At 33.8% G+C, this 25288-nt stretch overlaps 1 protein-coding gene across 2 annotated transcripts in view; it reads right to left on the reverse strand.

The window, feature by feature from the left end:
• The window catches only part of Lrfn5 (leucine rich repeat and fibronectin type III domain containing 5), a 233216-nt gene that overhangs the window by 125701 nt on the left and 82227 nt on the right, over positions 1–25288 (reverse strand). The window contains exons 2-3 of one of the 2 annotated variants that reach the window (XM_050138909.1): positions 13565–13672; positions 1840–2015 (exon numbers count right to left, since the gene is read on the reverse strand). The gene's annotated coding sequence lies outside the window, so the exon portion shown is untranslated. The remainder of the gene's footprint in view (positions 1–1839; positions 2016–13564; positions 13673–25288) is intronic. The other variant, XM_050138907.1, reaches the window with a different exon arrangement.

Consider the following 25288-nt stretch of genomic DNA (forward strand, 5'->3'; position numbering starts at 1 on the left):
CCTCAGGTATAGGTATGATCTTGCATTTATAAAAGGTGAAAATTGGGGATGTTTTTCTCAAGATGGTCTATTAAATAAAAGGGTCAGCAATTAAAAGACAAATACAAACAAAATAAACAAATAAAGCATGTATTAGTAGTAAATGAATAAATAAAATATACAAAGGGAATGCTACAAAAATTATTTTTAATTTATCAACTGCATATTCTGTGTTATAACTACAGTTATAACAATTTTTTTTTATTTTTTTCCAGTATAGAAATGTTCTTTTTAGATCTTAAATGTAGTCCTCTAACTACTTTGGTTATGAAAGCAATAACAGACTTCTTGCTGACTGCTTTTATCTTGCATAATTAGTAGCATAATAAAGACAGAAATTATTAACACTTATCTTTATTTGCCACTAATGAAATAGATATTTGAATTGGAGTCATTCTGGCATTGCAATACATTGCTAAGTTAACCTATGCTTATTCTCACTTCCTTCGAGATAATTTTACTTGGTAAACGCATAATAGCTGGTAACAGCTGAAAATATGTTCACTGTTGTGGGATATTTTGATCACATTTGGACACTCCCAAGACTACGAATAGAGCTAAACCTTGAACCAGAGGGCATAATCAACATTCATCTGGCAAGAATTAGCTTTAGAGTTTTGGGCAGAACCAAATTAGGATAGAGAGAGACACAGGCAGGAATATGGAGGGACTTAGAGTCACAGTCCTTTAAATCTGGGAAGGGGGAAATGTACATTCAGCTGATCCTTTTCTGTTACTCTGTGGATATTTTAGATTTATACTTCAATATCTGACTCCCGAGTTGTATCTAATAATATAACAATAAAGGTAATTGCTTTACCAAACCTTTGCTTTTTATAAAAATACACTCACAAATATTTTCTGTGTTTGGACATTGGGAAAGATACATTTCCTAGGGCAATAATAGATATTTATGTGTTGTGTATATGTTTTTTATTATAAATTACTTCAAGGATATATATATTATTTGAAAAACATAAATGTGTCATACATACACATATATACATACACACACATATAGTATTTAAAAGACAGGAAAAATATTTCAAATAAAACCATAAAATTTGAAAAATGACAAATCAATGGTTTAGAAAAGATTTACTTTTCCAGAAAAAAAAATTCTAAATCCTATAAACATAATCAATAAAACAATGTCTTTACTTGTTTTTTTTTCTTTAGAATTTAGAAAAATCATATGCAAATCTAGAGTAGGAAACTTCTTTGGTTGATATATGCAGATACTGTGTTTTATAATAAGTTTGCCAAGTGTTCAAATATTTTATTTACAATTCATTTTCCTATATGTAATTTTCATATTTTTAAAAATTTTAATGTGTATTTTCCTAGGCTATCATAAGCTATAAAAGAGACAGAGATATTTGCGTTCGATAATCCAGCCAATCAGGCAAATTATTATTGACAGTACCTGCCCATTGCTCTACCCATAGCCTCTTGTCTATGTACCTGGCCATTGAGAATATGTTTGTTGAGTCACAAAATTACTTTAACCTTTACACTCTCTATGACATGAGGAGGAAAATGTATCTTGCAACGCCGGCAAATCGCGTTTTTTTTTTTGTTTGTTATGAAAACGGAGCAGAAAATCTCGTAAGCATTTGGATAGCAACAAAAAACGAGTAGACTTTTCATAACCAGAAATATTGGACTCAAAGCAAAGAAAAGAAAATATTTTCCATCAATAATGAATAATTCTGAGTTCATTTTGCAAAAATTCTAATTAAACATCCAAAGGTGTCTTTAAACTTACTGGTAAGGATAAAACTGAATTGTGCAACTTACTTCTGGAGCCTGAAGAGTTCCTCACTACCATGAAGGAGTCAGCACTCGGCCTGGCTACTGCAGAAGACGAACAAGGTGAACGCATCTCCAAAGCTGGTGCTGAGAATGGTGTCAGGGGGAAGGGTGGTCAGCTGCTACATCTCTCCTCAACAACTGGCTGAATGGATACAGGGACTCTTCAGAGGAGGCAAGCAGAACAAAGAAAATGCATCAAAAAAGCTTTTAGAGTACCTGGAAATGTTTGCTGTTAATTGTGTGTTCAATCACGACTCATATTAGGACGTTCACTAATTAGAACTCAAATATACTTGCATAAAAATGCTTTCCAATGGAAATGTGCAATATGTTCTCATTCCAATAAATATGGCAACACTATGCCTTTAATTTTTGGAAGGCGAATCATTCTCTCAAAACTGTAGGTAGCTTAAATGATCATATCCCACACACTATTCTTTATCTTTGAATTAATTCATTTTGGTGTATAACTCACACATCTTTAATAATGTCCTGCTATGTACCACGTAAACACATAATATAACATTAGATATAGCAAGGAACAAATCTATCATGGCCCTATCTGGTCATAGAGAACAACAGACTTAATTGTTAACTGCATTATTTTCCAGGCCAAAATCAATATATTGCAGTACATTCATATCTGGAAAAAAAACTTACATAAAAACATCTCATATGCATTGCATTTTTTAAGTTCATATTTGTATTTTTAAGTGTCTTTTGTGTGATGAGGTCTTAACCTTTCAGAGGATTGCCTGTCACCCTCTGTGGGATGCAACATTTAAATTTTTCTTGCCTAAGAGCTGTAGAAAAGTTCCAGCTAGCCCTGCTGTGGTAATGCACGCCTTTAATCCCAGCACTCAAGAGGCATAAACAGGAGGATCTCTGTAAGTTTGAGGCCAGCCTGGTGTACAGAGTTCCATGACAGTCAGAGCTACACAAATAAATCCTGTCTTAAAAAAAAAAACAAAATAAAAATAAATAAAGTTTCACCTAATATTTAAATCTAAGACTGTTAAAGTAGACCAATTAATTTTTAAAATATCTTTAAATTTTTAATTTGACTTAGACTTTGATAAATATCAAAGTAGCATAAACACAGATTATTTTCAAACTATAATAATAAATAGTGAATATAAGATGAAAATATGATTTAAATTCACTTATATGATATTTATATAAAATCAATATTAAAGCTTTGATAAATGGAACAATTTTTTAGTTTTCTGTTTTGAGTTTGTTTTAGTCAGGACCCTGACTGGCTGAAAAACCTTGATTCTCCCACTTCAGCCTCCATGGTATTAGAATTATAAACAAGTCTTACCATGCCTAAGTATAAATATAAACTTAAAAGAGTGATTTCATTGTTCTTCTTTGACTGCTTTATAAAGTAACTACTGAATTTACTTGGTCAAGGTCACATGGTAAGTAACTAATAAATCATGACTTTTCCCTAAGACCAACTTCCTCCACAAATACTACGGGACAATGGCCTTCTATCCTGTACAGATTTGTCACTTGTATTGGTTTAATAAAACACTGATTGGTCGGTACCAAGGCAGGAAGTATAGGCAGGGTGACCAAAAGAGGAGAATTCTTGGGAAGAGGAAAACCTCAGTCTGCAGTCATCACCCAGACACTGCAGAAGCAAGATGAGAATGCCTCACTGATATCAGGTACAAAGCCATGTGGCTAACACAGATAATAATTATGGGTTAGTTTAAGATGTAAGAGTTAGCTGAAAAAATGACTAAGCTATTGGCCAAACAGTGTTGTAATTAATATAGTTTCTATGTTATTATTTGGGTCTGGGCTACTGGGAAATGATCAGTCTCTGCTTACACACAAGATGCCTTACATAACATGATGTAAAGAAAGATTCTGTTAAACTGTTAAAGGATTGTGTTTTAGTTTGGATGAACACTCTACAGAGCTCCATATTTTAGTTTCAGTGAACAGTTTTGTGCTCCTGGAAACTGCCATGGACCATCTGGAGATGGGTACTGGAATGAGTTCACACATTTGTTGGGGTATACCAATGACATCTACACTGCAACTCTCTTCCCTTCTTTCCTTACCTCCTAGAAATTTACATATTTTTCACATATATCTTCCAATGGCATCATTGATCTAAAACAACGGTATTACCCAATTTAATACTTAAACATAAAGAACATCATTTATTATTACCCAATTTAATACTTAAACCTAAAAAACATCATTTATTATGTTTATTTTGTCTTTATGTGCAAGGGTGTGTGACTACATATTTTTATGTGCACACTGTATGTGCATTTGACTATACAGGAAGGAGGTCTCAGATCCCTTGGACATAGAATTATGGGAAGTTATTAACCATATGATGTGGGTTCCAGGTCCACTAGAAGAGCAGTAAATATTCTTCCCCGTTGGGTCATCTTCTCACCTCCAAATTGTGATTTTTACGGACATTATCTATAGTATTGTTAGTAACTTAAAGTATTTCTCTGTCATAATACAAAATTCACATAGATTCTACTGCAACATTAACATATACAAATAAATGCAGTAGTGAAAAGAAGTAATTGAGTTTGTGAGTATGAAACTGTCACATTACTATATTATCATGTAACGTTTTCCTTTATTCTTCGAGTGTATATTGAAATTAAATATTTTGTAATGAATTCTGATCACTTAGTTTTTATTCCACTCTGCTGGAGCTGCGATCATTTGACAGTCTTACAAAATTTGGCACCTATTATATTAATGTGTCCTCAAGAAACATGGTTCCCCATCTAATAATCATTTTCAATAACAATAAAATCTGGAAGAACTCAGAAAACTTGTGAAATGCATTAGAAGTTATTAGGATACATATTTCTAAAGTGAACATCCTTAAATACATTATGAGTCTAAAATGCCATCACTAAATGATCATTAGATCCCCAAAACTACAGACTGACTTGAGTCTAGTATTAGTGACAACGGGGTCTAAATCCTGATTTAACCTAAAATAATGGGTAAAACTACATTAGTCACTATTCATTTATACTTATTTTTAATTTTTTATTTAATAAAAATTTATTTACATCACTCCATTTCCTTTGCATATTCACAGTCTCCTTTTAATCATTGCTGTTATACATACATACAAATGATTTATTATTTCAAAGTATTATGGTTATGAAACTGTGCCTTTCAGAGCTCATAATATTTTTTTTCTTAAGACTATATATCTTTAACACATTAGCAAACAAGAAGCCCATTGGAATCTATAAGGACAACAATGACATTCTCTTTACTATACACTTCCTTTAAAGTCATCAAATCTGAACATTCATGAGCTCAGCACACTGGACATTCATATTATAATTGACATGAAGCTGATTTGCCTATGCCAGTAGCAATGGTAAGCTTATTCCTGTTAATTAAAAAGTGAGCATTTGCTTATCTGGATGTTTAATCTTCATGCTGCACAAATTTTTTTGATTTTTCAAGACAGGGTTTCTCTGTGGCTTTGGAGCCTGTCCTGGAACTAGCTCTGAAGACCAGGCTGGTCTCGAATTCACAGAGATCCGCCTGCCTCTGCCTCCCGAGTGCTGGGATTAAAGGCGTGCACCACTATCGCCCGGCTACAAAGCCATTTTTGTAAACCTGTGAGCAATGGAATCACATCCTCTCACTGTCTTTCAACTGCTTACCTAAAAGATTATGGACGTACAATCTTCATATAGCCATTATCTTTAGTGGACTATTCAAATTCAAGAGTTGGTAGTACCAAAAGTATATTCAGATATAATGCCCTATGTTTATAATCCCAGAACTTGAAGAGAAGGTAAAATAAAATAAAATATGTGTTTATAACCAGCCTTCACTAAATAGACTTAGTTCAGCCATCAGCACAGCTAATTTGTGTGTCAGAAAAGAGAAAGGAAGATAATCTAAAATAATTCAAACAAGAGACAAAATTACTTTGAAAATTCTTTTATGTGAATCAGTCTTTCCAGCCAAAAATGATCATCAAGATTTTCATAAACACTATTATTAAAACATACATTCTCAGCAAGAACACTGCTAAACCTAGGTGCTTTTAAAATTAAATTAGAGACACTGATTAAAAATGGAAATAATCTTGTGTCAGTGAATAAAAACAGCACAAAATATTTGCTGCAGGAAAATGTTTAAAAATAATAGCCCACATCCAAGATCCAATGACGAATAAATTAGTGCTCTGCTGGAGCAGTCACTGATGTAAATGTCACATGAAAATTAGCACAACTCATCATCCCTTCCCTCTATCAGCAAGAGTTCAGCAGTTCAATAAGACATAAATCTTGATGACCTAAAAATTGTATTGCTGTACTTGTAATTTCCTGTGAACAAGTCTCGTAGTAACTTAGCAATGCTGTTGCTTAGTAACCCACTAGCCAAGGTGAAGGACTTTGCAGTCAGACAACAGCAAGAGTTGATAGATCTGCATTGGTTTCACAGTTAAATCATTCACTAAATTTCATGCTAGTCCTCAAATAATGAATGCTAGACACAAAAAGGCATTAAATTCACCATTAGCTTAGCGAAGCAATAAAATCTGTCGCCAAAATTGGACTTTAACTAGAAAAACTCTATGCTCTGGATTTGCAAATGCTACATTAACAAAAAGAGAGAGAGAGAGAGAAAGAGAGAGAGAGAGAGAGAGAGAGAGAGAGAGAGAGAGAGAGAGAGAAAAGAAAAGAAAAGAAAAGAAAAGAAAAGAAAAGAAAAGAAAAGAAAGAAAAGATTTTTTGCCTCTTAGTGCAAAGGAAGTGTGAGCCCAAATTTGAAATCCCTGTTTCTCCACTTGTGTCTTCCATCTGTCTCTAATAAAAGGCTTTGCCCTATATTTATTGGCACCCCCCCCACACACACACACTCATGCAACACAGCTTTGGTAAAGGAACGTAATAAAAATATTATCTTAATTGATACTTTAAATAGATTACAAGGGTACAACTTCATTGACATGTAAGCATTTTGGGAGCCAGGGTCCACAGGAGAAGAGCTATACACATTGCAGCATTCCACACATTGATTTACTACAAACAACAAAAATTTGAGAAATGCAAATTTTAAGGCTATAGGCGCCAATAGAGGAAAAAGCGTATATTAAAACATTCTGGAAGGAAATATCTTTAAAAGCAAGGGTGGCTCATTAGAAAAAGTAGATTCTAAAGTAAAATTTGTGATTCATTTAGAAAATAATGGAAAAGAGGCCATTGAAAGGAAAAGTTAAAGGAGCTACGGGGGACATATCGCAGTAATTCTCCAAAAGGTCAGATTCCAAAGTCCCGAAATGATGACAGAAGGAAGGATGCGGAGCTACAGATGAATACAAAGCCGTATTTGAAGGCACATTCAGTTCCATTATTGCATTATATGTTAATTCTGAAGTCCTTGGACCTTTTCTTCTTCAGCACTTTAGCCCTTACTTGAACGAGGACATAAATAACACAGCTTGTTTAGTCTGTGAATCTGTGACTGACACAAACCTAAGGTTGAAAATGTCCTCACAGATTGAATGGATGAGCGCAAAATGTCAAAATAAAATATCTTGCAGCCAAAGAGGGGAAAAAACCCACTCAGACTGACTGAGAACCTTAACTCCTAAGGTGTGGGATGCTTTTTAAATTCTATATTTGAAATAGGAATAAGGAATTAATTATCCCATGAACCATTAAAGGATAGTTTCCAGAGATACAACCTTGACACTAACAGAGAACCATACTTATAATGGGTAGGCTTCAACTTTGCACTCAACAAAGTTTGGTCCTCATCAAGCCACATCTAGAACACAGGGTATCATTCTCAACTCTATTAGGATTTCTGGAGATTCCCACCCAAGGAAAGCATGGCTAGCCATGAACATTTCTTTATTTATAGCATATACAGCATATATTCATATATAGCATATGTTCATATATAGCAGCATTGACCTAGGGAACTTTGTACACAAAAGTTTTCCTCCAGCAAACTACACTTATGAGATTCTGAAGGTAACAAAAGCAAAGAATGCTCGCTGATCGTGCTATGAAAAATTGTTTTTTTTTTTCCCATAAACATTTCTTACCTAATTGTTTGGGTGACTAGTCCAGTTACTCACCATTGAGCATGATGGTATCTATGTTTTGTTTTGCTTTGTTTCTTTCCAAGCACTATTTTTATACTTTTGAGGTAAATTACTTTGATTCTCAGATTATTGAGAATATTCATAATACAGTTTTGAATTTTCTATATTTGTCTATGATCTATATTGCATTGATTGATTTTTCAATAATAAAATTTTTTCTTGTTTCAAAAATAAATAGTAATTGATAATATTCTGTAATAATTTTGACACCAAATTATATTTGATGAAATTTTGTTTCTATGATGATCAATGTTCATAACACATAATCCCTCCTGTATGTGTTGTTGCATGTGCACAGGTATGTTCAGGTACATACTCACAAGTGGAGGCTTCAACTTCTCTCTTCTTTCCTTAATCATTTACTTAATTATTTAAAGTCATGGGCTCTCAGAGAACCTGAAGCTCTCTGATTGGCTACCCTGATGGACCACTGAATTTCTGAGTTCCTTCTGTCTCTACTTACCCAGACCTGGATATACAAATATTACCTTTTTTTCCTTCTTTTTTTGTAAATACCAGGGAGCTCCATTTTTGTATACACTGATGTATAAACACTTTACTGACTGAGCCACTTCTCCATCCTACTAATGTACTTGTCTGGTAGTAAAATCAAGATTATTATGATATCATAAAGACAAATTACGGTGTGTTCCCTCCCGTACTGTTTTTTTGTTAGAAAGAGATTAGCCTTTGTTTCTTAAATGTTCAATTAGCTATAATATTCAATATGACAGAATATTTTATGAGAAGAATAATAGATTTTAGGAATATTATTTCCATATTTAAAATCAAATATTTCATGTATTTTGGTCTCAGTAATTATTTTGACATTAATTCCTCCAGAATACTCTATCTTTTCAATTATCTGATATTTTATTTATTTTTATTTCATATATATGAGTACCTGGATGGATGTATACCTCATTAATGCAGGAACAAGAAAAGAGTGATAATCCTCAGACTGAAGTTATATATAATTATGAGTTTCCACATGGGTATGAGAAAAAAACACAGGCCCCCTGAAAGATTATAGGAAAAACACCAGTCCTCTTAACTCTCCAGACCCAGAAAATTATATATTTAAATGAGACATTGTTCACATGATTGATTATAAAGCTGTTTTTGCTAACTGTTCCATGATAAATTGTGATGTTTACAATATTTAATACTTTAAGATAATTGCTATATTTAGATCAAAGTCTTTTAATGCCCTTTATACTTCTTGGAGTTGTTAATTTTTCTCTATTCTGCTGAACTAAAAGTAGGGTGCATAAACTGGAAAGAATATCTTCAGCTTAATAGATGCCATATCCTATGTAAATCAGAGTATGTGGAAGAACTATTAATACAGGTAAGAAATGCTGAAATTGCAAATGTTCTCACTCAAGTATTCTTTTTTATTTCATAAGAAATTGTTTTAATAACTGATGACAGGTAACACATAGAATTATGATATAATTTAATGTTTGATTAATTAATGAAAGGAATCTCAATGTTGAATCCCAGTTCTAGATTTGAAAACACAATTAAGATTTCTTTTCAGCTGATGCCATATGTGAATTAAGGGCTGTTCCATGGATTGAACTAAATGGTTCTTTATAAAACCCAAATAGATGGATTCTTAAAATCATTGGTTAAGAAATTAATGTTTAAAAGACCTCAAAAAAACAACTTAGTTGATGAATTTTTGATAGAGCCATTAAAATTAAAGATCCAGTTTTTCACAGCGATAAGAATGTCTCTTATTTAAAATACTCAGACTCTCAACTGAGTTAAGAATATTAGAATCCAAAAGCTCATGAGATTTTTGTTTTGTTTTTTTTTTTTTGTGTTTTGAAACAGGATTTCTCTGTAGCTTTGGAGCCTATCCTGGAACTAGCTCAAGATTTATTATTATTATTATTACAGAAGTCAGCAGCAAAATCTGCATGCTTCCCAAACCTCATCCAGTAGGCTTGATGGATGGATTCTTCTAAAATGAAGAATAGCATTTATGGTATTTATGAATGCATACTATTTATGAATAAAGAATTAAGATAATGCTTGATTATATATGGTAATTGAGAATGAACAGACATGTCCACTTTTATAAGCATCATAAAATGTATTCAATTCAATTCTTCTTTTCTAAATTACATTTCATAGTTGATAGTGATTTTTCATCATTATTTGAAGTGGTAAAATGCACGTTTCTCTTTTTTTAGAATCTTGCACTCATTAAGATGATCTGTCTACATGAGTCACAGTTATAACTTTTGCTTAGTGATTATAATTTTCCCAATTCTTTCTGTTTGCATTACAGATTTGTTTGAGCTGTTCATGTGAACTCTCTAGGAGGTAGTTACAGACAATTGTGCTTGTGATTCTTTTTTTAAAACAGCAACATCAACTAATTTTGTCTGTGTGTGCATTTAGTGATGGCTGACCCTGCAAATTTATTCAATAAGTTTGACTAATAGTAGATTGCCCAGTGAAGTATAGCCCTCTAGATGTTTAAAAGTCATACACACAGGAAAGATGCTGCCAGCATTACGACCAGAATTTTTCCATTAACTGAGCAGAATCCTGGAAGAAAGCCTCAACCTATATCCCTGTCACTGTCAGACCATGAAAACAGAGCAGGTAGTGTACCTGAAATAACAAGAAATAAATTAGTAAAACTAAAGCAGCCTTAGGGAGATTCTAAGTAACTGACATTTTGGTACATGGTGATATCAGTTATATTTATTTATTTTGTTTAATTTTTATTTTATTCTTATTATTTTTATTTTTATGGCTAAATATTTCTAATGAAGAAACTAAAAAGGAACAAAAATGATTCTCTAACCATATCCTGGGAGAAACCTCCTCTCCCATCAGAGGCCAGGCCAGCATAATGAAGCCCATGTACGACTGTCCCCTGACCAGCCTTTGCTCTCCCAGCATAACTCCAACTGCTCCTCCTCACCGCATCACCATATTGTAGCCCACACGTCTGGCAGAAGCGTCCTAGTCCATCAGAGACCAGGCCAGCTCTTTTAAACCAGGTATGCTATCCCTCCACCATCTCCTGCCCTGTCTAAGCCTGTAAGTCTTAACCTTCAGGACCCTAAACACAAGAGTACCCCTGGACAGAGCAGATATAGTGAGAATTGCAGCCCCAAATTGGGCTTCAACACTCTGCTGAACGAGAGGCTATTCAGGCAATTAGATGTTCATCCCTAAACGTAAGCAGTCACTCTACACAATAACAGTCAATGGCAGCCAGAAGACAAGAGAGGAAACAGAAACCAAGGAAGGAAAACTCAAACTAACAAAGACAAATCCAAAAATTGGCATGCATAATGATATCCACTCCAAATTCAGCTGTCTAAATGTAAGAAAATGAACAATAGTCAGTAGATATGACACCACCAGAGTCAAGCAATCCCACTGCAGCAAGCCATAAATAATCCAACACAGCTAAAGCAAAAAAAAAAAAAAAAAAAAGCAACCTTAAAACTAACTTTATGATGATTATAGAAGTCCCATGGAGGAAATGAATAAATCTGTTAGAAAAATCATGGAATGGACAATTTAAAAATTGGAGGGACTCAATAACCCTTAGAGAACGTCAAGAAAGCCAAAGGGGGAAAAAAAAACACAAACTACTGAAGGAAATGGATAAATCTGTTCATTACTTGAAAATGGAAACTGAAGCAACAACAACAACAACAACAAAACACATAAACTGTGAGATTCTGGATATGAAAAATCTAGGTAAGCTAACAGAAGCTACTGATGCAACCGTCGCCAACAGAATACGAGAGATGGAAGACAGAATCCTAGGCATTAATTTTACAATAGAAGAAATAGATTCATCGATAAAAAATTGTTAAATCTAAAAAAAATTGCTGACACAAAACATTCTCGAACACTATAAAAGACCAAGTCTAAGAATAGTAAGAATAAAGGAAGGAGAAAAAAATCCCATTTAAAGGCCCAGAAAAAAAAATTAACAAAATGTTAGAAGAAAATGTTCCTAACCTAAGGAGGACATGCCTATAAAGGTGCAATATGCTTACAAAACACCAAATAGATTGGTGCAGAAAAGAAAAACCCTTGTCACATAATAATCAAATCATGAGATGCACAGAATAAGAAATACTAAAAGCACAGAAGAAATAAGAAATATTAAAAGTGCAAGAGAAAAAGGCCAGATAACATATAAAAGAAGATCTTTTAGAATTACCAACTTCTCAACGGAGATTTTAAATGTGAAAGGGGCCTGAACAGCTGTGCTACAGACTATAGGAGAAAACAGGCACCAGTCTGGAATACTCTAATCAGAAAAACTTTCAGTCACTATAGACAGAGAAACAAGATATTCCATGATAAAGTCAAAGATAAACAATACCTGTTCATAAATCAATCCCTACAATAAATAATCTTGCGTCAACAACAAAGAAGAACACATGGGGGTGTGAGAGAGAGAGAATAACACCATCAACAATTACAACAAAACAACAGGAATTAAAAATCATTGGAAATAACAATGAACTCAATTCCCCAATAAAAAGACTAACAGAATGAACTTGAAAACAAGATCCATCATTCTACTGCATACAAGAAACACACCTTAACATCAGAGATAGATATGACCTCAGGATAAGGGGTTAAAAAAAGATTTGTGCAAATAGCACAAAGTAACAAGCCAGTGAAGCTATTCTAATATATAACAAAATAGACATCAAATAAAATTAATCAAAAGAGATGGGGGAGGGCACTTCATATTCACCAAAGAAAAAATATCCACCAGAGTGATGTCTCAGTTCTCTTCCTCTAAGCCCAAACTTAGATATGCAAAGGAAATACTACTAAAGCTTAACCAACACATCAAACCTCACACATTAATTGTGGGAGACATCAATAACCCACTCATACCAATGGACAGATCTTCCAGACAAAAAGGAAACAGAGAAAAACTAGAGCTAATCAATGTTATGACCCAAATGGACCTAAGAGATATTTACAGACAATGTCACTCAAACACAAAAAGAACACACATTCCTTGAAGCACTTCACAAAAACATTCTCCAAAATTGACCACATACTTGGTCACAAAGAAAGTGTCAACATACACAAGAAAATGGGAACACGAGGGATCAGATGTGGAAGAACACCGATGGAGAGTACTGAAAGAGATGACTGGAAAGGGAGTGCATCTGGGGTGATGTAGACCTTCAAGGGAATCTCTCAAGAATCACCAAGGATGAGCTAAGCTAAGACTCCAAGCAGAAGGGGATACATAGCTTGAACTGACCGTCTCTATTGTCCAGGGAGCCTTCTAGGGGAAAGATTGGGATAACAAACCAGCTAGATAACCTTAGTCAAACCTATAGTCTGTCCTGCCTATGGATTGTGCTGGTGCAAAATTGTAGGAGAGAATGGCCATACACTAGTTCAGCCACAAACCCATGCCACAAGAATGTGCCCATTTGCTGACACTGCCTGTAACACCAGAAACGAGAGGCTGGGTCAACTAGAACCTTACAGGAATGACAAAATAAAAATGAAAATGTAAAGATGCTTAATGGTATTCTGCCATACTCTTAGATTGGTGCTTAGTCCTGGTGTCATCAGAGAGGCTTCATCCCACAGCTTATGGAATCAGATGCAGAGACCCACAGCCAAACATTCGGCAGAACTAGAGGAGTTCTGTGGAAGACAGGGGGGAAGGATTGTAGGAATCAGAAAGGTCAAGGACACCACAAGAAAAGTCAAGAATCAACCAAGTTAAGCATATAGCTGCTCACAGATTCTGAACTGACAACCAGGGAGCCTGCATGAAACTGATCTAGGGCCTGTGGCATGTATGTGACAGTTATATAGTTTTGTCTTTTTGTGGGATACCTAATACTGGGAGGAAGAACTGTCTTTGACTCCTTTCCTGCCTTTTCCATATCTATTCCTCATATTGGGTTGCCTTGCCAAGCCTAAGTAAAAAAGCCAAGTGCTTAATCTTACTGCAACTTCATGTGCCATGTTTTGTTGAAAGCCATGAAAGGTCTGCCCTTTTCTGAATATAAATAGAGGCAGAAAAGATTGAGGGTTTGGAGTGGCAGAGGGGAGGTGCTGGTGAGGGACTGGAAGGAGAGGAGGGAGAGGAAACTGTGGTTGAGATGTAAAATATGTTTTAAAAAAAAAGATTCTCTAAGGGAAAAGGTCACAGGTTAAACTCCAAAAAAATATGAATTGGATTCAAGTAGTTATTTACCAAAACACTTTCTAGATCCACAAAAAAAACCCTTAAATGTTTTAAGAAATATCCTCCAAAAAAGTCTACAGAAAGGCCAGTCGTTCTCATCACAGAAATCAGTGATGTAGCTTGTGTGGCTCTTACAAACTGTTAACAGCCAATTGTACAATAGCAACAAGAATACAACTGTTTTGCCATGACTCTCCCTGACTACATTTAACTTTCGGGTGACCATTCGCTCTATCACTAGGAAACAGATATTTACATACTTAGTGAAGGCTCAAATTCACTCCAGCTGAGCTGTGTAGGGAATTTCTACTACAGTGTGGGACAGAATGGAAGTGTTTTATGTCTTAATCAAACTTGTACCTAGAGACGCTTGAGACCTGATTCATGTACACTTTATTTTCTTTTAACTTTGAATCAGAATAATAAAACTGTCGATTTCTGTTGTTGTTGTTTTGTTTGTTCCCTGTTATTTCAAATATATATGCTTTGCACTGCTTTGCCTCATTTCACAACCTCTTTTGTATAAACAATACTGATTTTAGTTTTCAAAAGTTATTTAGATAGATAGATAGTAAGAATACATTACAATTTTTATCTTACAAATGAATTTAACTACTATCGTGAATAATATCGCAAACCATGCTTCTGTAAAATCATTAACATTAAAGAAAAAACAATATATTTTGTTTCTGCAACAGCTACTTAATAGGCCACAGTAAATCAGAAGTATACTTTTGATTCTATAAGTATCAGAGTGTTTCACTGAAGAGTAACATAGTATGCAAGTTTTTAAAAACCAGGATGGAATGCCCTTATCCTAATGACCTTATCCTAAAATAATCACATTAAACATAAAAAGGAAATTGACTTGCAATATGAATCTACAGTGTTCTAGAGTGTACTATCATATCATCTGCAAATAATGAGAGTTTGACTTCTTCTTTTCCAATTTGTATCCTCTTGCTCTCCATTTGTTGTTTTATTGTTCAATCTAGAACATCAAAACTGTATTAAACAGATACAGAGAGAGTGGACAACCTTGTCTAGTTCCTATATTAGTGGGATCGCTTTGAGTTTCTCTCCATTACAATGGCTCCTGTTGCGGCACTAGAAATTAGGGTCTAGCTAGTGAAAATAGATCACTGGGGTAGATTTTTTAATGCTATTCCTAGCCCTTAGTGGCGACTCTTAATGCCTGTTTCTGGTCAGGCTTATAGAGGATGGAGCAGGCATGCATTCCCTGGAACATCCTAAATTGTTCCTGCACAGGAATGTGGTGCAGTGGATACCGAGAAATGGTATTTGACCAGGGTCACTCTAAACTTAGCGTTTACATCAATCCTGGCATATTTCAGCAAACTAGTACATTGGGTGGACGTTAAAAATGATAAGACTTAGCGGTCATTTAAAGAAGCACAGCACAGGAACCTTGTCATTAAGGACAGATTGTAGGTTTTCATTTTGAGACAGTGGACGAGTTCCCACCTGTCAATCAATGAAAATACACCCATAAGGAGTAGAAAACACAGTATTCTATCTCTATGAGCCTTGCATAGTTTCCATACGACATGCTAGAATGAAACTTGTGAATCACAATGAAGTAAAATGTCAACTGTCTGCAAACAGCAGATGAAGCCATACACGTGAATAAGGAGAAAGCATGATAGCTAAGGTGTGACATGCAAACAGCCAGCTTCCTCTTCTGATTCCAACTCTTAATTATAATCTCACCTGGAAAGATTAATGTTCTTAATCCCCCTTTTAATATCTAGTCTGCGAATGTTAATTTTGGGCAGTGTGTTAAATTGGTTGTAAAATTTGAATGCTGAAAAGATGTCAGAGATCGAATCGATAAATCTATTACTACTGCTAGACTCATTCTTGCTAAGAAATAAGGACAAGGCAGAGCCACAAAGCAAATTATGCCAACAGTAGACACTTCAGTCACCGGAGCAACAATTTAGAGCTATTAAAAAAGTAATAACTTGACAAAAATAAAGGTGATTCAAGGGCTTTTTTTCTAGTTTTATGTCAGCCTGACACAAGCTAGAATCATTTATAAAGAGTTCCCTTCAATCTAGAAAAATATCCTCTCCAGACTGTCTTGTGAATCAGGATTTGGTGCTTTTTTCTTGATTGATGATTGATGTGGGAGGGCCCAACTTATTGTGGGCAGGCTAAGCAAGCCATGATGAGCAAGTCTGTAAGCAGCAGTAATCCATTTGCTGTTGGCACAGGGCCATTGTCTTGTTTAAGTTTCTTTCCTGACTTCCCTCAATGATAGACTGTAGTGTACAACTAGAAGCTGAAAGAAACCCTTTCTACCCTACATTGCTTTTGATCATTATGGTTTGTTTTGTTGTTGTTGTTGTTGTTTTGTTTTGTTTTTTGATTTTTGAGACAGGGTTTCCCCGTAGCTTTTTGGTTCCTGTCCTGGAACTAGCTCTTGTAGACCAGGCTGGCCTCAAACTCACAGAGATCCGCCTGCCTCTGCCTCCCAAGTGCTGGGGTTAAAGGCGTGCGCCACCACTGCCCGGCGTGATCATTATGTTTTATCACAAGAACAGAAACCCACACAAATGCAGTCTCCAAAGAGCTCTAATAAGAATCAAAATGTGTTGTGGAATTTTCAAATGCTAGAAAAGTAAGTAAAAACTTAGTTATGATTTCAAGAAAAAATAACTTGAGACTTGAAATGACTATGGTACTAAGGTTGTATGTGCAAGTGAAATTAATAATCATACAGAATTTTCTGTTTGGCTTAATGTATACATATTATAAATATTTTGAGTATATGTTCATGAAAATATGCTTACAATTGCAATTCCTTTATAACATTTACTTGAAGTATATGTATTCTCAGCAATTAAAAAATAACTTAATTTTTATTGAGTGTTTACATTCATTATACTATACATTTTCAAATTTGTACTAGCTATTTCCAAATTAAAGTGCCAACAATATGGCTTAATACTTTTAATTAATAGTAACTCATTGATCTGAGTTTATGAACATTATTTTTATTTACCTAATTTAAGTGTACATTATTTCAGATTTTTTGTAGCACATTAATATAATTAAGATAAGAATATCAGGAAAGTAATAAAACTGTAAATTCTTAACATGTTTCAAAAGTTTCTATTTTCCATGTAGATTTGATCTATGTATGTCTCTCTTAGTGTCCTCATTGTTGTCTACATTCTCTGGGATTGTAATTTGTGGGCTGATTTTCTTTGCTTTATATTTAAAAACCACTTAAGAGTGAGTACATGTGACACTTGTCTTTCTGTGTCTGGGTAACCTCACTCAAAATGATGTTTTCTAGCTCCATCCATTTTCTTGCAAAATTTCAAGATGTCATTATTTTTTTTCTGCTGTGTAGTACTCCATTGTTTATATTCACCACATTTTCCTTATCCATTCTTTGGTCAAGGGGCATTTAGGTGTTTCCAGGTTTTGGCTATGACAAACAATACTGCTATGAACATACTGAGCACATGAGGTCCTTGGAGGAGGGTTGAAGGGGAGGGGTAGGAAGGGAGGGGAGCAGAGAAAAATGTAGAGCTCAATAAAAATCAATAAAAAATTACAACTAACTAGACCTAAATATGTTCTAAAATGAAGCAAGATTTAATTCTAAAAAACTTTCTAATTTAAAATTTTGTTAGCCTTGAAATTATATACTAATAACAAAATAGAGTCCTTTCATCTTGCTAAATCTGACAAGTTAGATATGTCTTTCAATGTTTGACAATCATCTGAAAATAACCTCAAAAAGAAAAATTATTTCCTTTTAACCTAGTGGTCATTGCATTTTCCTAAGATATAGGACCTGGCATTTTTATTCTGAATTTTTCTAAAAACACTTAGATAAAATGTGTCTGTGTTCTGTAAGAGTGTTTTTGGTTAGTTTCATTTTCCATTGTATATTTTCTCTCTTCTTCTCTTTTCATTTTCCCACCCCCCTCTTTTCTCTTTCAAAGGATATAAAGAATAAAATAATCAGGCAGGTAAAGAGAAATCAGAAACAAACCTGAGTTAAGACAAAAGAGAATGAGTTTCAGGGGAGGTTAACTGGAGGTTATACGGTTACTAATAGGCTGGAGGTAGCTTGGTAAAAACAGTCATAAAGAACAAAGGTTGATGTGGGTTACATGGAATAACACCTCTTACAATAATAGGATAATTTCCATAGCAATTTTCAAACTATGCATATGAATGTCAGATATAAAATTACCAGACAGTGTGACTATAAAAGGATATTGTGCACTTAGGAGGGTATATTAATAATGTTGTTAAAGACTGTGAACTTAAAAATAATAAAGCCTCACTAAAAATATACTTGGACTGAAATAGAAAGGCTTAAAGGAAAGGAAAACATCAAACATTTCCATAAATAAATACATCCACCTCTTTTATAAGATTTCAAGATTCAAATCAAAGTAAGAAAGTTACTGCAGTTACTGTTTTTGTTCCTGTGAACTAATACGTGACAAGAACTAATTTAAGGGAGAATGGGGTTATTTAGAGTGATCGTTTAAGGGGATATAATCCATCATTTCAGGTGAGAGAGGACAATCTAGGTGTTCTTCAACTTATAATTATGATAGAAATAAGATATACATAGTAATGGAATATTACTCATCTGTAAAGAAAAATAAAGAATTTATGAAGTTATGTAAATGGTTATAGAAAAATCATTTGATAGGGTGACACAGGAACACAAACATTACATGTTCATTCTCATTTGTGGATGCTAGCTTTGAATCTTTTGATATGTATGTTCTTAAATTGAAGCACCCAGAGAAGGCAGGATACTAGCCAATGACCTTGGTGGATTTCAAGGAAAGGGAGATAGAACACAGGCCATATGAAGGGGAAAGTGGATTAATAGGCTAGCAGTGGCAGGGAGTATGGGAATGGAGTACAGGTTCCCCTCCCTCTCTTCCTCTTAGTTTTCCCCCACTTCTCCTCCCCTCTGGATTCACTCCATTTCTGTTTCTCATTATAAAAGAACCAGCTGAGAAAAGATAAGAACAAAACATTACAAAACAAAACATAATAAGATAAAGCAAAAACTATAATATCAAATGGCAAATGAATAGAAGGAAAAGACTCATTAGAACAGGCATAAGAGTCAGAGACACACGAATTTTCATGGTCAATTAGTACTATAAATATCCTAAGCTACTCAAGGCAGTGGTGGTGCATGCCGTTAATCCCAGCACTCAGAATACAGAAGCAGGTGGATCTCTTTGAGTCTACAAAAGCTAGTTCCAGGACTGACTCCAAACCTACAGAGTAACTCAGTTTCAAACAATAAAAAAATAAAAACCACACCACCGCCCAAAAATACTAAGCTAATACCTCTAATATGTATGCAGAGGTCCCTGTGAAGACCCATGTAGACCCTCTGCTTACTGCTTCACTTTTCTGTGTTCATATACAACTTGTTTATTTGATTCAGGTGGCCCTATTCTTCTGGTGCCCCCCCCACGCCTAAATATCACGAGGAAACCTATTACTATAAAACCTGCCTAAATTATATAGCTTTAAATACATAAAACAGGTTAAAATTAAGTTACTTATAATGGGAGACAATACTTCTAAATAAACCATGAGTTATAAAATAAAAGGCATTGCTGGGAATGGGTTATCATTTTTCAAGTGATTTGTCTAAACAATTTTATAGACCTTTCCAAAATACTATAAGCTATTGGCATTGCTTTACCTACAATATTTGACAGTAATATTATATTGCTGAAGACACCAAATATCTGACTCATAGTGCAAGGATAAATTGACCTGGTACCAATATGGAATCTTCACATCTACTGGGATGGCATTCATAATACCAGAAAAAAAATGGTTAAAAAAATCATCAACAATTTTATCCAATTGTGTACCCTGAAAGCTACAATAATAACAATCATGGCAAGATATACCCACAGGTGCAATAATGTCATGAATATTATGTGAGTACCCAATCATTTCCCAATTGGGATCAAAACCTGCTCCACAAACTAGAACCCATACTTGAGTAAAAATCCATAACTGGCTAGGTGACAATGTAGTGCTATATTACTGCAAAAATGACATCATCATAATAAATTTCCCCCTATGTTCTTATCTTTATAGCCATAGGTTAGTACATCTCTCAGACACTATCAGGAAACAAAACTTCTTTCTGATGTTTTTATAATAGTAATTTCTATGGAATAATAATTATAGAGACCCACACCCAGTCAATATACAGAAAATAAGAGACTTTGTAAGGTTCTGTTTTAAATGGAACATCTATATCATCCTCTCAAGGCTGAGGAATCTCTCATTGCAGAATAAGGGTGGAAAGATTGAAAGAGCAAGAGTATTAATAAAGAGAAAGCATATAAAATTGGGAGTGAATAGAGAGAAGAAATTAGAGAGAATGTAATAGGGTGGTTTGATCAAACATGTAAGTATATACTAATTATATTTTGAAATTGAGAAAAGACCTGGATAGACATCAGAAAATGTATAAGGAAAGAAAAAAACACAAAAAGATAGTACCATATATATGTTTAATCTTAAGTAGTATTATATATACTATACCATATACACATGTGTGTATATATATATATATATATATATATATATATACAAATATGTGTGTATGTTAATCACAAAATGCAACAACATAATAATTTGGCACAAACCTATAATTTTAGAATGGCTAAAATATGTCACACTGAAGGCTGATAAATATAGAAAACACTCAGAATCTCATCTGTCACTCGGAGGTAGGCAAAACAGTTCAGCCATTTAGCAAACAAATTGCCTGTGCTTTAACCAGTTAACCTAAGATTTAATGAAAAATTGAGTGCCTTCAGGCTCAAGCTTCTACAAAACAAGGTGAACATTCACATACTTACAAAAGCTCATACAGCAATGTTTATATTAGCCTTGTTTGTAATCATCAAATTAGAAGAGATCAAGGTATTTATCAGTATGTTTAAAAAAATGTTCATTCCAATTCTATTACCAACAAGATAAGGTAAAACTATGAAGACAGTAACAGGACCCATGGTTTCAAGGTTAATGAGAAAAGAAATGTCATGCAGAGTGCAGGCAATGTATAGGTCAGTGAAGCTATTTAGCATGACACCAAAAGGATGGTCAGATGTCACAACATACACAGATTTGTAGAAAACATAGTAAAGCCCAAATGGACTTTAATTAATAAACTTATTGTTGTGGAATAATGCTTTTGCGCACTGTAAATATTTGTCTCTCTTATTGGTTTAATGAAATGCTGATTGGCCAGTAGCCAGGCAGGAAGTATAGACAGGACCATCAGACTAGGAAAGTTCTGGAGGAAAGGCATCAGCCAGATGCAGAGGAAGCAAGATGAGAATGCCTTACTTAGAAAAGGTACCAAGTCACATGGCTAAACATAGATAACAATTATGGGTTGACTAGTTACCAACAAGCCTGAGTAATAGACCATAGAGTTTAGAATTAATATAAGCATCAATGTGTTTATTTGGGACTGAACAGCTGTAGGACCAGAAAGGACAGAAACTTTCATCTATAACTTATTTCATTTTTATTTATCCATTGAAAGAAATGCATCAAATTAATACAAGAAAATAATAACTTATGAAAAGGGGGGGGCTGTAGCAATTTTTTGATTCTTTCGTGTATGTTCTCTGTAAAATGATGGTCTCTTTTAAAATCTAGTAAAACATCAAGCAAACACAGTTCGGTGATGAAATCTTCCCTATTGATTTATGTACGTAAAATGTTGTGAGACTATATTGCATTAAATTAAATTGAAATCAGTGATTAAATATGTAACTTCTAAAGAGAAAATATTTTATATAATTCTATAAAACATAGGATATGTGCAAGCATGGGTAATATATAGATTAAATGGTTACAATAATGATCACTTTGGCTCATTACTAGCTAAAGGACGCTTGTCTCTGTTCTTAGTAATCTGTGTCAAACAAATCAAAAGACAGGCATTTAACTTGACATTTAATGATATGGTTGGCTAAATTCAATAAGTTTAATGGCTACTTATATCAGTGATATTTTGAATTGTAGGACAGTGAACTTCATACTTTAGAATTATATCCATCAACCATCTTTTTGTTAATCTATACTTTTTCATTCATGCAAGTTCAATGAAACACATACAGTATATTATCTTTACTGGAAATCAAAAAGGTCATTTGAGTATGGAGAGATATCTAGGTGGTTAAGGTCACTGCCTACTTTTCTAGAAAACTTGAGTTAGATTTCCAGCACCCATATTGCACTTTACAGCCATCTGTAACTCAAATTCCAGAGCATCAGACACACTCTTCTGACCTCCTCAGGTACCACACATGCATATGGTACACATGACACATCCAGGTAAAACCCTTGATGCATAAAATAATAATAATTTTTAATGTGAGGTTACTCCTTTAAAGTGACTGACTTAATTATATCTAAATTATTCATAGTGGTGAACATTAATTTAGTTTGCTTTCCCGTACATGCATACTAGCTTGTCTAAATTTTATTTAACATAAAAGAGCTAAATGTAACATTTTGTTCTTCTGATTTAGAATACAAACAATAAGCTGAAAGACAAAGAGATTTAACAATACTTTTATATTTTGAAATAAAGAGCAAGATCATAGAACCGAGATTTCTGGAAGAAAGTGTTGGAAATGTCTATAGTGATGTTGAGCCTATTAAGTTTGTGGCAGAAGAAATCAAAAGAAGCTTTTACCTTTGAAGCAATTTGTAGAACTAAAGAAGTTTAAAGGATATGTTTTAAGATAATATCCATAAGAGAATTTCATGTGTGGAAAACATCAGCCTGAAGAATTGTCAAATACTAGATACTAGGTGAAAACTGGTGTGACAGTTAAGACAGATTTAATTGTAAAAGAAATCCTTTTAAAACATGCATAAAGTACTAAGAAAAATCTTTGGATTATATAAGAAGAAAAAATGTTCAATATTGATTTCCCAGAGGAGAAGGCCACGTATCTGAAATGCTGTCACAGATTCAAATTTCCAGATCTCTTCATAAAACCGGTACTAGTTTCACTATATTACTTTATTCCGCTCACATTGTAGATAGCTATACTTTCTGTGCTACAATAGTTAGTATTCAGAGTGTGCTAAAAACATACCAGTTTAACATTCACACTTCCCTTTCTTTCCTAAATAGCTTCAAAGACTGTTTTCAAGATGCATTGCTCCTCAGAAGCCAAGTCTTAGCTTTCTGCAAAGGTATTTTTGACACCAGAAGACTCAGATATGGTTACATGTAATATAAAGGTAAATAAGCATACAGTAAAAAAATGCATCACAGTGTCAAGAACTGATGTGTTGTGTAGATGTAAGTTTCATCCTTCACAATTTACAGGCATTGACAATTTCAGATACTAAGCTTAGAGTCTTAGGAGACAAAGAAAATGTGCAAGACAATAATAAATACCTTCATGAGCTTTCAATGCAAAATAAAACATAGGATTTAGGAAACACATTGATTTGATGAGAAAATAAAGCAAAGACTAAAGAAATGGAAGAGAAATTAGACAAAGAAAAGTAATTTTATGGAAATGATTGCACTAAGGCGAATATTTTTGAGCTTTTAAAATGCTATTTTGTAATATTTGAATAGAATAATCAGTTTCATTACAGTTTATATATCTATATAGTTATTTTGATCATATTTATTCCTCCATCATCTTATCCATCTTCTTACTGATAAATGTATTAATGGAAGAACATTTTAAGAACCAATACAAAGAAGCGATAAAAGAAAAAATTAAAATTATACCAAATATGATCTTAGCATCCCTCTGATTTTTCAGAAATCAGTATAGAATAACATTAAGTTACATGCTTAGAGGAATCACTAGACTTGAAGGATATATTTTATTTTTATTATATCACATTGTTTAAAATGGGATTTCTTTTTCTTAATAAGCCTGTGACCCACTGCGGAAAAAAAATATTCTGGAAACACTTCAGGTTCTGCAGACCTTTCTCTACTCATAAATCACAAAACACACAAATAGCCCAAGAATTTATGAGTGTGTACTAGATCAAAATGTACTGAGTTTCACCATTTTTATCAGTTGAATGGAAAACTAATAGTACAGTCTGTAAATTAGAAAATAATAGATCTGTGATGTTCAAAATAAATTCTAATTTTAGTAATATACTGATAATTCACTAAGGCAAAGCAATGAGTCTAATATGAGGTAAATACTCATGGAGACTTTAGAAGTAATAAATGACTCATATCAGTTAAGTGATGATATTTGGATGATCACTACATGAAAATACAAGATCCCTGCTTTAGAGATAAATAAATGAGCAACACACAGACTGTGGAGAACAGGTTGTTTTTGAGAAACTACAAAAGTGGTACAGCTATGCTTTTATGCTAGAGGGATGTTTTATAGATATAGTTTTATTTTTATTCTTTCAAAATCCCTTGGCCTTGGACTTGCTCTGGTAAAGCTCATAACTAAATTCATTGAGGCAAAGGGTAGCTAAAATTATAAGGATCACGAAAAGCAGCAGGGGCACCTCAACCTTCCAGCAAAAGATGAAATTTGACATTCCAGCTCCAGTGTCTTCCAATCACAAAATATAACTATGTTCTAGAATTTTGTGCCCTCTATTTTTTCCAGCTTTACTGGGATATAATTATTATACCAAACTTCACAGAATTTATCCCATTTATTTTAAATAATATAGGTAAATATATTGGGTCATTTTATTATAACTAATTTTTGCTGTTCTAGTCTTCTATATGATTACACTTAACTTACATGTTTATTCATTTGCATATGGGTATTTGAGTTTCTAACTTTTATGCCATACAAATGTAGTGGTAGAATCTAAATATCTCCATTCGTATTAAGAACTTTCCAAGTGATTATTTTATTCTGATAACAAGAATCATTGTTGAGTCATGTACATAATAACAGTTTCACTGTAATCACAAATTGCCTCACAAACATACACTACCAAATTAGCTCTCAACACTTAAGCTATTATTTCAATAA

Source organism: Alexandromys fortis, unplaced genomic scaffold (assembly GCF_014885135.2).
Source record: "Alexandromys fortis isolate MF-2015 unplaced genomic scaffold, M_Fortis_MF-2015_v1.1 scaffold_35, whole genome shotgun sequence".
Lineage (NCBI taxonomy): Eukaryota > Metazoa > Chordata > Mammalia > Rodentia > Cricetidae > Alexandromys > Alexandromys fortis.